The following is a 17,375-nucleotide window of genomic DNA, read 5'->3' as shown; positions in this document are numbered from 1 at the left end:
TATATTATTCTAGTTTCTACATTTGGATATGTACTTAAGATGAGGGAGAGCAAGTTTTCTGTGTAGGATGCTGAATTTTTTAAGATTCATTAGTGTAATTTCTCGGATACACTGCCTTTGACAAATGTGCATAGCCAGGCAAGCCTTTAATATATTGATTATGTTAGTGTTTTGTTGCTAGTAGCATAATGGATAAAGCACAGGCTCCATTTTTATTCTTCCATGTTCTACCAAATGAAAAAAAAAAAAAGAAGTATATTGCAAACCGTGAAAGGCACATAAAAGCAAAAGTAATTAAATACCATAAATGGTGAGGGAGATTGCCTGTAATCTGCCTGTGATCTGGGCTAGAATTAGAAAGGGAGGTGTAAGAAAGAGGTTATTTGAGAGGCAATGATATGAAAATGTTTTATCATAGAAAGAAAAGAGTTCTGCTTTATAACAATAGGGTATCAACTTAAGTGATTTCACTTTTCTTTGTGTGGCTTTCACATTTACAACAGAGGAGGAAAGTACTATTAATCTGAAATTTTCTTTACTTATGATTAAGTTTCATCATTGATCAGACTAAAACCACCCTATTTTTCTTAAACTCCCAACTGCATGAAAAATCTGCACTTCAGATTAGGACTTCATGTGAACAGCGTTATGCATTTTGCTTTCTGATATCTTGACAATGCAGTTAATCCCATTCTCCCTGGGATTCTCTTCTGGCAACAATTTTTTATTTCCTTGTGTTCATTTTTAGGAAAATCCTCTCAATATTGTTATATGTATTATTTTATAGGAAGGAAGCATGTAAAATACTCTTGAACTCATTTTACTTGTGAGTTTGAATAGCATTCAGATTAGAATGATTTCCCCAGAATTTTATAGGCTTGCCCAATCCAGCTGTATATTTTATATGCTAATGTAAATTCTATTTTTGTTCCCCTTGGGGGTTTAAGTGATTATAATTGTTGCTCTTCAAAAGCCAAACAGATGATGATTGCTGCTTCAGGAGTATACCAAAAGAAACTGGCTTTCATTAAACCTGCTCATCCACTTCATAATTATCTCCATTTTATCTAGCTAAGAAGCAGGAAAAAATGGCAAATACAGTTCAATGAAGCCAGTTCAGTTATTTAAACATCACTTTATTGAACTAGCAGGAGGTGTAAAGTAGGGGGAATGTTTTCATTCTAACACTGATATGTAGCCAGTGGCCCAACTCAAGAGTTAGTTGAGCATCAAATGCCAGAGGCCACGGAGAATGAGAGGGGAGATATTTTGAGCCATTCTGAAAGGAGTCCTCTAGTGGATACAATAAATAGTACTGCAATGGCAGCTATGCTGAAATACTCTTTTTGCTTGTTCTTCCTGAAAGTTAAAAATGAACTTAGCTATTTAGCTTTCCACTAAGACTCAAATGCATCCTAAATGAAAGAGGCATTTCCGACACAACGTGTAAAAAAAAAAAAAAATGGGGGAAGGAATATCGATAGGTTCCAAATATCAAATCCTTCAAAGAATCCTCATGGTCATATAAATAAGCCTTGTGATCTGACCATGGGTCAGAAAGTAGATTCTTATAAAGGTTGATTTTCCTCAACAGAGAAATCTTTCCCATTCAGGTAACACAGGGGCTCTGAGTTATCTGTGCCCTGGTCCTTGGGGTGTATGGAGAGGTGGCTTTGGAATTGGGTTGTAGTGGAACATGTTCCTGACCACATACATTGCTGGCTGTCATGATGGCAGTGAGGGTCCTTGAACTGTCACCTGGAAGAATAGGAAAGTACCCCGAATCAACAGCTGTTGAAGCTTCCAGCTGTGAGAAAGCAATTCTCTGCTGGTTAAATGAAAAATTCTGAAAGGGTTCTCTCCTCTAAAATTTCAAAGAGCCATGTTTTAGAGACCAACTGTCTAAGGCTAGACTTGGATAAAACATTATATTAATAAACAAAGAAAATGGGAGGATTTATTTATTTGTTTATTTATTTATTTATTTATACAGATTTTCATTTTCATGTTCCGTAATAGTTCAGCAAGTTTCAGGCAATTTCTTTTTTTTTTAATTTTTTTTTTTTCAACGTTTATTTATTTTTCGGACAGAGAGAGACAGAGCATGAATGGGGGAGGGGCAGAGAGAGAGGGAGACACAGAATCGGAAACAGGCTCCAGGCTCTGAGTGGCAATTTCTAAACTCTAGTCCTTTCTAAACTCCAGGGGTCAGAATAAAAATGTTCCCAGACAAGGAGTTTTTTTCCCAATCTATGCAATTTTCATTCTTAGATCCAGTGAGATTGTATATCAATGGCATGCTCTCTAAAAACTCTCTAAATAAAAAAAAAAATCTTTTAGGGTGACAGTATTAGAATTTTCTTGGATTCCTGTGTAGAGTTATACCAGCATATAAATAACTCTGATTTCCTACCAACAAGACCTGTAAAAGCCACAAGTCTGAGAATATACCAGCTGCACTTAGAGCTGCTCTAGGCAGAAAATGGTGAAAACCTGTGTGATTGTTTTTCTCATGTCTCCTTCACCTTCTCTTGATACCTCTAGGACATGGCCACCTTCTGTTCCCCTAGGGCTGTGCCAACCCTTTCCTCATGTTGTTACAACCCAAGGTCTAGTAGGACAATACCTCTTTCCCTTCCAATGTGACAGGTTGTTAATCTAATGAATTAATCTTCACCAATGGGAAGATGTTAAGGAGAGTCCTTTTTTTTCCCAGTTAATATTGAAAAGTTACTCCCAAGGAAAATGTCTGCATTTTTGTCAAACAATTATGGTGAATAAACAATTATGGTGAATTATGCTTTTCTTAACTATGTTGGTGCTCCTTGATCTCTATCACTGAGGAGCCTGCTTATTTTGAAATAGGGCAGTTAGAAATGAAGTAACTCAATAGGAAAATGTAACTGAAAAAATTATCTTATCTCCCTATACTTATTAAAAAGACATAAAAGCTACAAGCTATAGGGGCACCTGGGTGGCTCAATTGGTTGAGCATCAGACTTTTGATTTAGGCTCAGGTTATGATGCCAGGGTCATGGGATCCAGTTACACAGCAGGCTCCATGGCAAACATGGAGCCTGCTTAAGATTCTCTCTCTCTCTCTCTCTCTCTCTCTCTCTCTCTCTCTCTCTCCACCCCTCTCCCCTGCTTGCACTCACACTCTCTCGCTTTAAAATAAAAAATAAAAACTTATATAGTAAACACTAAAATATATCCATGCCAATGCAATTTCCCAGGGTCATCTTACATGTCTCTTCTTCAGTGTGACAGGAAATTGTGAAAAATCATGTTTACTCTGTGATCTCACAGTCATATGAATGTAAGTCAAATCTTTTACTTTTTAATTTTTTTAATGTTAATTTATTTTTGAGAGAGGAGTGTGCAGGGGAGGGGCAGAACGATGGAGACACAATCCAAGGTAGGCTCCAGGCTCTGAGCTGTCAGAACAGAGCCCAAGGCAGGGCTCAAACTCATCTGCCCTGAGATCATGACCTGAGCTGAAGTAGAATGCTTAACCTACCTGAGCCACCCAGGTGCCCTGAATGTAAATCAAATGTTTTAAAAGTCTCCTGGTTACATCCCTTTCAGCATAACACCAAGTACAAATTTGGCAATTATTCTAATTAATCTGCTCAACAGAGCGCTGCACCAAAATAGTTCAAGCCAGACTTTAACTCCAAGTTAACTGAGCAACTGAAGAAGTTGTACTGTTTTTTATTTAAATCAGTGGTTTGTCATAAACATCCATGGAGGGTTGTATAAACACATATGCTTAGACTTCACTTCAAAATTACTGAGCAACATCTCCTGGGATGTAGACCAGGCATCTGTACTTTAAAAGAAAAAAACCTCCCAGGGAGGTCGAGGCATTGATCCATAGCTATGTGTGAGAACCACCAGGCTTTCCTCTTACCAATTCTAACATTCACTGAAGATTCACTCTGTGCCAGGCATTCTCCTAAGCCCTTGGCAAATAATTTTTCACTTAGGGCTCGCAATAACCATAAAGGGTGGCTATTATTCTTATAGTACTCATTTTACCAATGAGAAATCTGAGGCTTTGAGAGGTCAACCAACGTGCTTCACATCATATACCAAGGTTTTGGGAGGGGCGCCCGGATGGCTCTGTCAGTTAAGTGCCCAAATTCAGCTCAGGTCATGATCTCGTGTCTCATGGGTTCCATCCCCGCATTGGGCTCTGTGCTGACAGCTCACAGCCTGGAGCCTGCTTTGGATTCTGTGTCTCCCTCTCTCTCTGCCCCTCCCTAGCTCACATTCTGTCTGTCTCTCTCAAAAATAAATAAACATAAAAATAAATAAGTAAATAAATAAAAAGATAGGAGAGAGGCAGAACCAGAATCTAGGTCAGCTTGAATACTATGAACCGCTACAGTCCTGAAAAGACCTTTTAAATATACAGATTAAAAATGTATGGCTGTATTTTACAGCTATAATTTCCTACCTAGAAGCTTCTGTTTTGCTGCTTTGATTATCCTAAGATTATCCAGAGTGTACACGGATTATTTCATTGTATGGCCTTAAAAGAGAGCTACTATATATGTGTGGAAGGAGATATGGTCAAAGGTAAACGATACTTTATAGGTAAAATGTCTTGCTGTCTTTGTAGAAAATTTCAGATGACTTTCTACCTTAAGTCTTAATTGAGAAACTCAGGAGATGCTGTAAACTACTTTTTAATTTCATGGCTAAACAATATTCAGAAATGACACAATGTTAGAAGAGCATGCTTTTCCTTCCCGGTTAATTTCTTATTAAAAATATTAAAAACTATATAAAATCATTGCTGAGAAATGCAGTTTCCAGTGTGGAATATGCAATTTTAGGATTTGTTCTTTCTGATTTGGGGCTGACACCATTATTTAGAATAGTGATGACTCATGTCTAGGACTGAAATCTGTTTTTCATGGGTTTATACATTTTCCCCTTGAATTGCACCAAAAATGGTTTTTTAATTGGCTTTAACTCATGCCCAATAAATTGGACGAAAATTGATTGCCGCAGTCATGTTTGGTTTAAAATTATTCAAGACTGCGCCATGAGTCAAATGAGTGCATGATCGAGGGCAGCGGCGCTTTATGCCCTCTGTTTATGACAAGTAACGTTTTCTCAAAATGGTCATAATTCATATCTAAAAGTTAATATATTGTTCACAACTTATAGAGCTTGGAAGACAGTAGCAGAGCCACTTTAAAGAATTCACATTAAAAAATAAATTTATCTTAATTTGGTATTATGTCTTAGTATCTTCTTTTCCAGTTCTACCAAGACTATGAATTTGGTCATTATATTTCTTTAAAATTAAATAATACTGTTTGTTGATTCTTGGTCATAATATTAGAATGTTTTTCAACAGCAAAGTTAAAGAAATGAGAATGTTCAGACTGTACCACCCCGTAGAGTTGAGACTGAGCCAGTTTCCCATTCTCTGCAGAGTGATTTTAAAGACAAATCTTAAACAATATGAAAATTGAATTAACTCAGGTGACTGTTTAGGGCATTGAAACAGCAATTCACTAAATGGTACCTGTCAGGAAGCCAGTTTTTGTTCAATCTCATTATAATTATTTACTGTGTTATGGTTTTCATTTATTTATATGCCATAGAAATACAAGCAAATCACTTTAAGGGCTTTGCTAGTTGGGAATAAAGGTGTGTTTTATGAGATTCTCTAGCAACTGCAGGAAAGGGTATAATAGGGAAAAAGAAATGATTAATTAAATGGAAGGAACATCCCTTGGCCATAATATAAATAGGCATTAAGTAAAGGGAATAATTGATATTACTGAGTATAGTTAATATTAGGCAATTCTAAGTGGGCAGGATAGTTATTATCTTATATTGTATTCTTCTAAGAAACTGGTAGAACAATTTTTAAAATTTTTCTCATCTTGCTCTATTATATATGTATTTTTCATACGTATTAAATCTCAAGATTTGTTTCTGTGTGTGAATATTATTTTGTTTATAAACTCCAGGGCTGTTAATCTGTTCTCTCTATGAATCTAACTTGTCTTTTAAGAGGTTACTGGTCTTCATCACCAGTTTCTACCTGCTGACTACAGGGCCAAAGCTTGAGCTCTACCCATTTTCCTGCTTTATAAAAAAGAATGCATGCTCAGAATTTTTGCAAACCAAATAATTCAGAAAACATTAAGAAAACTAAAGGTTCAATTCTTACTACCTCAAAATAACCCCTGTATAATGTTCTAGTGACTATTCTTTATGTGATATTGAATACTCTCAACAATATTTCATGAAAATCTTTACATATCACTAAATTACAAATATATACTATCCTTTTCAATGGCTTCTGTTTACTATGATTATGGAATGGACTTCTGAAAACTAAAATTTACAAAACTAAATAATTAAAATTATTTTAATTTTAATTTGCCCTAGGACTTCCTAGGGCATCATATATTATGTTTCTTAAAATCCAATTATATTTTACCTGAATCATTTTAAAGAAGCAAATCATCCAAATATCACTTTTATCTCTCTTCCATTTGTCAGCAATAAATGGCATGTCAAGACTTGAGTATGAGTATTTCATTTTAGGAAAACAGAGTTTGTCTGTTGATGTTCATTGTAGTCTCCATTTTCCCTGTACTCTTGTTCTTTTTGCAAGTGTTTTATCATCTTTAATTTCTGCTATATTTCTTTAGGATTACTGGATTTTACATCTGGAAAGTACTGTAGAGGTCATCTAATACATAGTGGTTAAGGACTTAGGCCATAGAAATGAACTACTTGGGGGATCCCTGGTAGGCTCAGTCAGTTGATTTCTGCTTAGGTCATGACTGAAATCAAGCCTTTGTGTTGGGCTCTGTGCTGACAGCGGAGCCTGCTTGGGATTCTTTCCCTCTCTCTCAGCCCTCCCTGCAAAAAATAAATAAATAAACCGAAAAGAAAGAGAAATGAACTACTTGGGGTCACATCACACCTCTGTTGGTTTCTAGTTGTGCCATATTGGGCAAATTACTCAATTTCCTCAGTTTCCTTCTCTTTAAAATGACAGGATTATTGTGAGGATTAAATGATTTAATGCATATAAAGCATTGGAATGCTGCCTGGCATGTAGTACATACTCAATACTTGTTACTCATTATCATTATAACAAGCCAGAGTGATTTGCTGAAAGGGAATCAGCTAGTTAGTGGGGGAAATAACACTCAGACCCATGCTCCTTTCTCCTAGCCTAGGATTCTTAGCTCAATGTATCCCTCCTAGCAGTGTTTTTAAAGCCTCCTCTGGGATACAGAGGTGTCTTAGAGGCGTTCACAGATCATCAGAGTGTAGGCTCTGGTTCCTGGTTTCTCATGCTCACTGGCAGTCTTGGGTTTTTGTTTTTTTGTTTTTTCTTAAAAGTATTATTTGTTTAGAACCCTGTCACCTTCTCAGGGCATGCTATAAATATTTTGGCCATCAAAACGTTTTCATTATCGTCCGTGAACCCCTCTTCTATACTTACAGTCTTCCCCCATCTCTGTTTATCCCCTGACCTTGCCGTCTCATTCCAAGGGGTCTTAGAGTTTTAGACAAAAAACTTCTTAACCCTCCATGTGTCTTGATTCTGATTTCTGTACCTTTGCATCTCTTTCCACTTATCATGTCCAAAATTTACACTTATCAATAGATATAACCTGTATCCAGTAGTTTTATGGCAGTCCTTTCCTCTGCTGGCTTTCAAAGCCCTCCGTGATGTGACCTAACCAACCCAGTGTCTTTGCTCTCCAGCCCACTTCCTTCACCACAGTTGGCCTGATCTCCTTGACCAAAGCCTTATTTTTTTCCTCTGAACCTCATTGCATTTTTTTTCTGAACACACACATGCACACAGCCCAATAAGGTTGATGTATATAAAGATTTTTTAAAATGAAGGACTAAAGCACCACAATATATGTTTGTATTTTCCTCTCTTATAAAACTTTGTAAAGAAGCTCAAATCTTCATTTGTCCTTTTGATGTGGCTAATATGGAAACATACCTTTCTTTTAGCATTCGTTTGATATCCAGGAAATATCTGTATTCTAGAAAATATCGGTGCTGTATGAGTTAAATGATGAGCACCGACATAAAAGAAAGGCCTGCCTTTTTATTGTCTGCACAAGAAATCTAGAAATGCCAGCAAAAGAAAAAAAGAAATTTCACAGTAAATCGTGTCAAAATAATTCAAGGAAATGTCTATTTGTTACTCAAACAGCTTAAACAGTCTGTAACACCATTCATCTATGTTAGATCTTCCAACTCATGTTTATAAAAACTGACATTTCAAACAACCATATTCTCTAATTTCTCATACCAGAATGACAGTGACCAAAGGAACGGAACATTATTTTTATTGTAACAGTATTCTCAGTATTCCCTTAAAATGCACATACATATGCTCAATCAGAGAAGCAGATTTCCCCTTTAGCCACATCAACATGAAGGATTAAAAGGGGTTGGTGAGGTGGCATTAAAGAGCAGCTCTGGCTGTTCTGTGTATGCACGTGTGTTTCTTCTTGGTGCTAATTGCACTTCCACCTATAAGTCTGGCAGTCACATGACTGGACTTGACTTTGTGTGGTTCAGTCTTACCAAATTTATAAAATCCATTTAGGATACAGATAGATGCTCATTGAAGCTTAAAATAAAAGTCATGTCTGCTTTTTTTCATTATAATCTATGAAGTTAGACATCAAAAAGTTTAAGATTTATTCTTTTATCAGGCTGCAAAGTTTTGGTTCCTTCCATTGTACTTATTCAGTGAAAGTCCACATCTGTAGCTGAATCTGTATCAATCCACAGAGACGTTAGCCCAGGAAGGAACTGAAAAACTATAAACCATAGCATATTTACAATGTTAAGTGGACATTATTTCTCCATTTTGTTTCATTCAAAACAAACAAAAACTATTACAGAAAGCATATTCTCTTGTGCCCTTTATATATTCTACCTCTATATTCCTTTGGATATTTATTTTGATAGATTTATCAAACACAGACAAACTAAGAAATAGAAAACTGAGCAGAAAGTACTGTTAGCCTATGTAAATTGAATAAATATTATAGCCTATAAAAATGTGGAGAGAGGGAATGAGCCTGGGGAAAGGCCAGTGATAAGGAGATTGAAACTGATTTCTTCCAAGGCCATAAATGACTAGTAACTTTTAAATTCTTGCCTTAGTGTTAACACAGAATGGTAAATAAAGATGGGTAATATATGCATATATGTAATTCAATAATAAAAGTGTCTCTTGGCATAAAATCAAAATATTTTAATTTGATTAGACTGTGATGGTATGTATTTGATTCAACTTGATTTCAGCAAGTAATTAGCTGAATTATAACTTATACTTAATAGCAAACACTAACATTTTGAGCCTAAATAAACAATGGTCATAATAAATGCCAAAGTGAGTAACACATTGTAGAAAGACTGACATTCAGGAAAGCTGCTCTTTATTCCTATTAATCTTAGAAATGTAACTCATATTCCTAATGCCTCTGTTACGCCCCTGAAAATGAAAAATAATTTATGTCCTTCCTTACCTTCTGGGTTACAATGATAAATATGTAAAAATGCATTGAGCTTTTTGTGATAAAAGGTACTATAAAAATCTAAGGTGTTTTTATTATTATATCAATCAAGTGGGATCTCAGACTAAGTTACTTTTTGAAGACCCACAACTTTTTATGGGCGCATGAAATTGTATTGGGAAATATATTGAAGCCACATGAGAGGGCAGACAGAAGATTTTATGTTTTTTGAGGCCTTTTAAACTTGGTTACAATTAGAAAGGTGAGAAGATATTTATTATAGGGTATATCAGTTGGGATATTAATAACAGCAAATGAAAATATTTAATAGACAGTATGTAAGAGGAGGGACTCTAATTTTTGCTTCATCAAATAAATGTGCTAAGTCACCAGTATTGTTACCATTATCATAGTTACCTTGTATCAACTGTTTCCTCTATTCCAGGAAGTTTGAATATTTTACACTCAACAATTACATTTGACCTTACAGTAATCCTACATTAAGCATTATTATCACCATTGTACAGATCAGGAAATCAACTCTTAGAAGACAGTAAGCTAATTGTCTAAGGACTAACAGTGATGGAGTCAGGTTCAAATTGATATGTATCTGAAGTACAAACCCAAACTCTTAACAATTTGCAAAGCTGTAGCTCATGGTAGAGTAACATTACAATTTCTATTTAAAGGACTAGTTTTTGATAGGCTCTACCATTAAAAACTTGTAAAGAGATATTGTACAAATATAGGCTTATAAAAGATGCTTGAATCAAACCAAAATGGTTCTTTTGTCAAAGATCAGGAATAAATACTTAGAAACAGGAACTGGTTATATTGACCTTCACCTGAAGATAAATATTATATGTGTAAGGATGCTATTAGTTGTCTGAGTTTTTTCTTCGGTAATAGATTTATAATCAGTTTTGAACAAAAATATTACAAATTTTACATATTTCTAAAGTTTCCAATATTTTTACCTTCGTACATCATAAAAAGAATGTTTTCCTTAAAAATCTATTATCCCATTTCCCACAGAGAAGAATTAATGGGGAATCCCTTTGAAAATAAAATTGGCATTTAAAACATTTTTAAATTATTTTTCATCATTCATAATGCCATATATATTTATTTGTGACAAAAATTAGGAGAGATTTTTATAATTCATGATAAAAGACTTTTCTGTTCAGTAATGTAATTTTCTTTTTAAAATTATCTTTTAGTTGTGAAACATTATAATGTACATTTATAAAATATCATTTTATCACATTTCAAACTTAGTGAGAGTACACCCTTTAACCCTTCTGTAAATTCTCATCTTTAAAAAGTCCTGCCTGTTTTGCAAATAATAGCTTAAGCTGTCCATTATATGCATATTTTCAATTTAATTAAGATAAAAATTTTTAAACATAGTTTAAGAGACTCATTAAGGCTGGCAGTTCAAACTTACTTGAGTATTTGTAACAATCAGAAAAATATCTTGTTGTAATGATTATTTGAAGATAATAGTGCCTGAAAGGCTGGAATTTAAAAGAATATTTCTTAAAATGCTTATATAGCAGCCATTATTTAAACCAATGTCACATTATGGAAAATGGTGATACAGAAGGGAAAATTTAGCTTACATAAACATAAATTTCTCTCTCAGGAAATACATACAGCACTCATTCATCCATATACTTGAATTTAGCAACAACAACACCTGCTTTCTGGGTTAGAAGATATGATGGATTTTTTTGCATAAAGAATTGAACAAAAATGTGTTTGAGATTCCTTTATTTATATTTATTTGCTCATCTCCCTATGAGCAATCAGATAAATGCAAAGTTTAAAACAATAGTCTAATACATCTAAATAGTTTAATAAGTACTGAAATGTATACTCACACCTTAATTTTTTCTAACTACTTTTCCTGACAAATTCATTTTTAATTCTTCCACATCCCACTGTGATTTAAGCAGCCTTAATAGTATCAATTAAGTGCATCCTAACATTGATTAAAGTTTTGGAGTTAAACAAAGTAAAAAATGATTGATTTTCTAAAGCTGCATTAACTTGTGTTATCACCAGAAGGTATCTTTTCAGAAATGTTGATAAAACTTAAGATATAAACGCTGTTGTGGAAAATGAAATGCATCCTGTCATACACTCTCATAAATGCACACCAGTGAATTTACAATCTCCTCAGTGACAAAAAGAACAAGGTACAGTGCACAGTCATTAGTGAATCTAGGCAGCAAGGTCACTGGCTATATTCTGGTCATTATACATTTTAAACTTTTGTGAAACATTGATTCAAATAATGCATAGAATTTCACGTCTCCTATCCATAAAAGCAAACATAAGAGTGTAGGTATAAAGTGTGCTGTAGGAACCACGTGGTGTCAAAATACACATGTGCAATATTTTTAGTTTTCTGAATTACCTCCTAGTAATAATCTGGGTAAAGGGGAAGTGGGTGAAATACAGCTCTTATTCCTGTAAGTAGCTAAGATGATTCTCTTATGTGGTCGATAATTTCTTAGGCTGTTCTAAAAATCACCCTGGAATCTCTCTGGTGGCCCTATCACATCAATAAAAAGGTCAAGTCAACCTCAGTTTATGGTAACTCCTCTGTATCCGGTTGATCTGTTTTTCTTACAATAAAAGGAAAACTTTAGATTCCATTTAGAATTAGTTTCTAATACTGTCATCAGAGAGCTCCCATTGCCCCGTGTTCTGATAAAGACAGAATTCTATTTTCTATCAGATTGCTTTAAAATTGTTCCTTCCTCTTTCACCAAACTTCCCACAACTTTATACTTTTCAAATTGTTTATGCATGGAATCTACGACTAAGAATCATGATCAAGATGCTGTGTCCCTTTGCTAAATCTCATTTTCCCCTCCCCAAATAATTTTAAAAACCGGTGGGCTTTTTCTCTCCTGGCTCGCCACCCCACCACCCACCCACCCCCCAATTAAAAAATAAAACAATATCCCATTCCAGGCGCCCCCTCTCTGCCTGCCGCAAGCATTTTAATGACAGTTTACTTTAGCGGTCTATCAGCAGACTGCTGCCTTTGCCACCTGAATTTCAATTTCTTAATTTACAGCTCAGATAAAACAGAATGGAGCAGGATCCGGGCTGCTCTCTACATTGGGTTGGCCTTATCAAGCGTGAAGTTTGGCGCATTGCAAACCTATTCAAGTGATTATCTGTTGAGGACCTCTCGAGCCATCTCCATCTCTGCAGCGGGCTGATAAGACAGCTGTTTCTCTATCCGCCGTGTCTCCCCGGGCCTCAGTCTTCTTCTGATACAAACTCCGCCTTTGTCACCGTGCCCCGTTGCGGTCACTTGCTCTATGGGGCAAGGATTTGATCTGAACACACGTGGGGGGAAAGTGCGAGTGTGTGAGTGAGCTGCGGACGGAGGAAAAGGGAGGGGGAGGGTAGAGTGGTGAGGGTAAAGAAAGGAAAGAGGGTTAGAAACCAGAGGGAGGTGGGGGCAGGGCAGCGTACGGAGAACAGTTGATAGCTCTGATTGACTGGTCTCTCAGCCCGGCTTTATTATTTCAAATTAAACGTGCATCGCACACAAGTGGAAACATAAATCTTCAATATGAGAAAGAGCCTCCGAGCCTCCGAAGCAGAGAAACCGTTTCTTCCCAGGTCCCAGTAAAGGGGCCGACCGAAAGACTGATTGCCACCAGCTGAGACAGATGGTTTCCTTTAACTTTGGAAACTGGTATTTTTAATTACTTGTATTAATTTTGCATGAGATGTATCGGCTCCAGGAGAAAGCTTAGAGAAAGCTGTTAGCATCCCTGAAAGAAACGGACACAAAGCTCTGATTTGCCTTTTCTCACCTCCAGTTTTTCTTACCTAACCCTCTCCTGGTCATCTAGACCTCCCTTTGCATGCTCAGCAAAGACCTAAGTTTATCCTGCTAAAAGTTGCTACTGAGCAAAAGAGGGGAAGAAAAGAAATCTGAGGACATTTGTGCGAAGCTTTACATAAATGATCGTCGATCCGAAGCTGCAAATATATTTTTCGAGACACTCTGGGGCACGTGCAACACATCTTAGTCTCAATCTGCATATCTGCAGTCAAATCACCTAAAGGACAATGAACTTCATACAAATTTTGCCCAGGAAAAAAAAAAAAAAAGGCGTGTGTGTAGCGGTGGGGAGAACAATCTAAGCTGGTCTCAAAAGATTTACCGCGACACTAGATTACATTTTAGAAAAAAATTTAAACATTTAACTAAACAGTTCACATATCTTTTAAGTGTGAGCAGTAACCTAAGGTTTTAAGGGAATTCTCGCCGAGTGTGCTGTCTTTACAGTTTTTCCCTCGAACAGTAGTTTAAAGACAAAATGTAAAGAGAAAGTGAAGGATGTTTGTGATCCTGCTCACTGCCGCCTCTGGCACTGTCCCTGATGGAAAGTGTTTGCAATATAAAGGGTCCTTTGCAAAATAGTCTCGGAGGTCACTTATCTTCGGATAAAAGGCTTTGCCCCTTTGCCAGTACGTGGAAGGAGCCAGGGAAGAACTGGGGGTGGGGGGGAGCGAGGGGGAGCGGGTAGGCGGTTTTGTTGCGATTCCCGCTGGGAATTTCGAGGATTAAAAACTCTGGAGTAGATTTAGCAGACTTTTCGATGACTACCTGGATTTGCATTTATTTTGCATGAACACTGATGAAATGCAGGCTCACTAGGGCAAGGGAGTGTATGAGAAGCGAAACACAGTGAAGGGTGCGACCCGAGTTCGGGGCTCTAACCATACATGCGGTTTGTCACCAAGGCCGAGTCCTAGCAAAAGCCAGCCTAATTCAACATGAATGTGTTTCTATGAAGTAGGACAGCGTCTTCCTTAAAGTCTGTCCCAAGAATTGCAGTTTCCGTTTGTTACATGGGAGGGACAGAAAACACTAGGGGACTTTGCAAACCTTTATTCTGGATGGGCTCGTCTCTGTCCATGGTGCTAATTCCTGCCTCATTCTCTTGCCCGGTTGCCACGCTCTAAACTCAAGTTGGTGTTAATTTTCTTGACAACTTTTTTCCTGTTTTCTAAACTGTAGAAGGAAAGTCGACATGCTTCTTTAAGAAGAGTAAATAAAAGAGTAATCAACAAGCTATATAATTTCTATATTTGTCACGCAGGCATTAAACTGTCACATTTCAGATGGTATGAACCACAGACCCCACCCCCACCTGAAACTGCCCAACAAACTAACACAGAATATTTTTATTCATCTGAGAGGGCATAATATTTGGAACTACCCACATAAGCCAAACATTGTAAACTCATCTAAATAGCTTTACTGCTTTATTTACTTTTTAAAAAAAAATGTCACAATAGTAGTTTACATCGTCCTTCATCATGAAATGCTAAAATCACATCCCTCACATAGTATAAGAGAGTTATTTATTCTAAAAGACATTGCCCACAATAGCTGATTAGTATTCCTATGAATGAATGTTCCTATACAAACTTAAGCAAAATAATCTATTGAATCCATTACTTTTTCAGCTTTGAGAACTATTCTTTTTGCAGCTTTCTCCACATCCAACTTTTCCTCCAAACTTTCAGTGAGTGAACCCCTAGATCCATCCATTTTCTACTGCAGTTTAAAATAATGCCAAGGACTTTGAAGATAGAGCTAACATGACAATCATAACCCAGATATCTTTTAAATGCTTTTCTAATGCAAGTTCATAGACTGTGGATAATACTTTACCTAACTATGGATGAAAAGGGGTTGATTACAATTGCTTAATGTGGAGTGTGATGTTTACACACACATAGTCTTTATTAGTTGCAAGATAGAATATGTTAGTATTTCAGGCTATGACAACATGAATTTCAAAGTGAAATCTATATCCAGATATCCCTTATTTTAAATAGGCTGTATTCAGTTTTTATTTTTAAAAGTTGGAAAAATACATATAACTTATGGTATATGTATCCATGTAAAAGTTTTTAAATTTAAAAACATCTGTTTTATTGAGGAAGTAAACTAGTATTTTAGGATATTTTCAATATCTTAAGTAATTTAACTCCATTTTACCTGCGTAGAAACACAACATGTTGAAGATGACAACATCTTGAAAATCATTTGCTCCTCTGCCCAAACTAAAGAAAGCCTATATACTGAATCCACAGAATTTAGCATTTGCATTTGAATGGATAAGTTTACTATTTTCCAATAGTGTTTTCTTTAACTACAGAACACACATGCTAGATTTCATCACACCACACCACACCCAGGATTCCATATCAACCCTCCCCCCCCCCCCTTTGGGAAAATATACCACTATAATCTGCAAAAAACCTTCCTTGTGGAAATAAACACACATCAAAAAATGAAACAAAGTATTAGCTTCCACCCAGTTAGAAGATACTTATGTAGTTGTAAGTGATTGGTAAAGATTTTCTACAAAGTGCCAAGGATATTACATGAATACGTGCAACTAACTCAATATTAAGAGCACGTTAACCAGGAGCAAAGACAAGTCACTTCATAGATAAGTCTGATTAAACAATGTTTTACTTTTACTTAAATTATATTTTTTACTTTAAGAGTTATTTCTCTGTACTGACCTGGGGGTAAGGGGAGGGCTTGAGGGAAGATGATAACAAACACAACTTTCCAACTGTTTATTCATACAGTGATTATTCTATTTTAGGTGAGGTGGAGTCTTTCTGTCTTTTTCCTTGATTTGTCCTTCCCTCAGCCCCTTGACTCCATTTCCTCAAATTGCTTTTCTTTCTTCTTTCCTTCTTTCTAGAACTGTTCCACCCAGGTCTAGAGAATAGTTTTAAGTTGAAATTAGGACCCCAGTCTTGTTGTTATATAAAAAGTGGGGCTGGGGATTAGGACATGATAATTATAACTTATAAGATAACAATGCCTATTATAAGATAACATATAGATTCAGGCCTCCTTTTCCAACCCCCTGTTATTGTCACACAAAGGAATAGATTTTGAACATATTATACAGACTATATTGGAGATAAACAGGTCTTCTGTTCTTTGCCATTAATCATTTATCAACACTCAAGGACACTCTCAAGGAACTCTGAATTACTTCACCCCTCACTTTGTAGTCATTCTGCTTTGTGACTATCTGCCCCTTACCCTCCAGCCCACCCTGCCCTCCTGCAATCTCTAACTCTTACCTGTGCCTTCTCTTTCCGAATTTTCAAAGATAGCCACTAGCAGTAAACAGGTAAAGGAATTCCTTTTAGAAAGGCATGAGCATCTAGAGAAGATATGTTACATTGCGTAAGAAACATTAAGTACTATCTAGGAAGTTGCACTGTCAAGATTAAAAGAAGAAATTCAGGCTGGAAAAGAACCTAGGTCAAGTTAATATTGTCTCTACTTATATATCAAGTCGATCCTGAGGACCACACTTTCACTTGGAGGAAGAAATAAACACCATGAACAAAACCTCAGCCTCCTGAACGTCATTAAAATATGGTGTTTAACAAAGTAGTCTTCATCTATAAAGCAGAAGCACTGACAGCACTTGGTCTTCTGGCTAAACTTTCTAAATCCTCAGAGGAAAAAAAACCCAGATAAAGGTTCGACTAATCTTTACTGTCAGCAATACATGTGTGGTCCAAGAACTGTACTGCCAGCAAATACAGAGGAGTGGCTTGTTCTAATTTTCATACAGATGCTCTTTTTGAATCACCATGTACCTTAAAGTGAAGGACCTTAGCTCTACTTAGTACCTCTTTTCCTGACAGGATGTTTATCCTACACTTTTCTAACATGAAATGAAAGCGAATTCAAACCGTCCACCTTTATTTGAAAGCATTTCTGAACTCATTCTTATCCTAAAA

General features: G+C 36.2%; 1 protein-coding gene across 1 annotated transcript in view; it reads left to right on the top strand.

Annotated features, from left to right (window-relative positions):
• ELAVL2 (ELAV like RNA binding protein 2) overlaps positions 1–17,375 on the top strand; it is a 164,883-nt gene that overhangs the window by 6,569 nt on the left and 140,939 nt on the right. The window lies entirely within an intron of this gene.

The sequence above is a fragment of the Prionailurus bengalensis genome, chromosome D4 (genome assembly GCF_016509475.1).
Source record: "Prionailurus bengalensis isolate Pbe53 chromosome D4, Fcat_Pben_1.1_paternal_pri, whole genome shotgun sequence".
Taxonomy (NCBI): Eukaryota; Metazoa; Chordata; class Mammalia; order Carnivora; family Felidae; genus Prionailurus; species Prionailurus bengalensis.
This window is presented reverse-complemented; position numbering and strand designations above follow the sequence as displayed.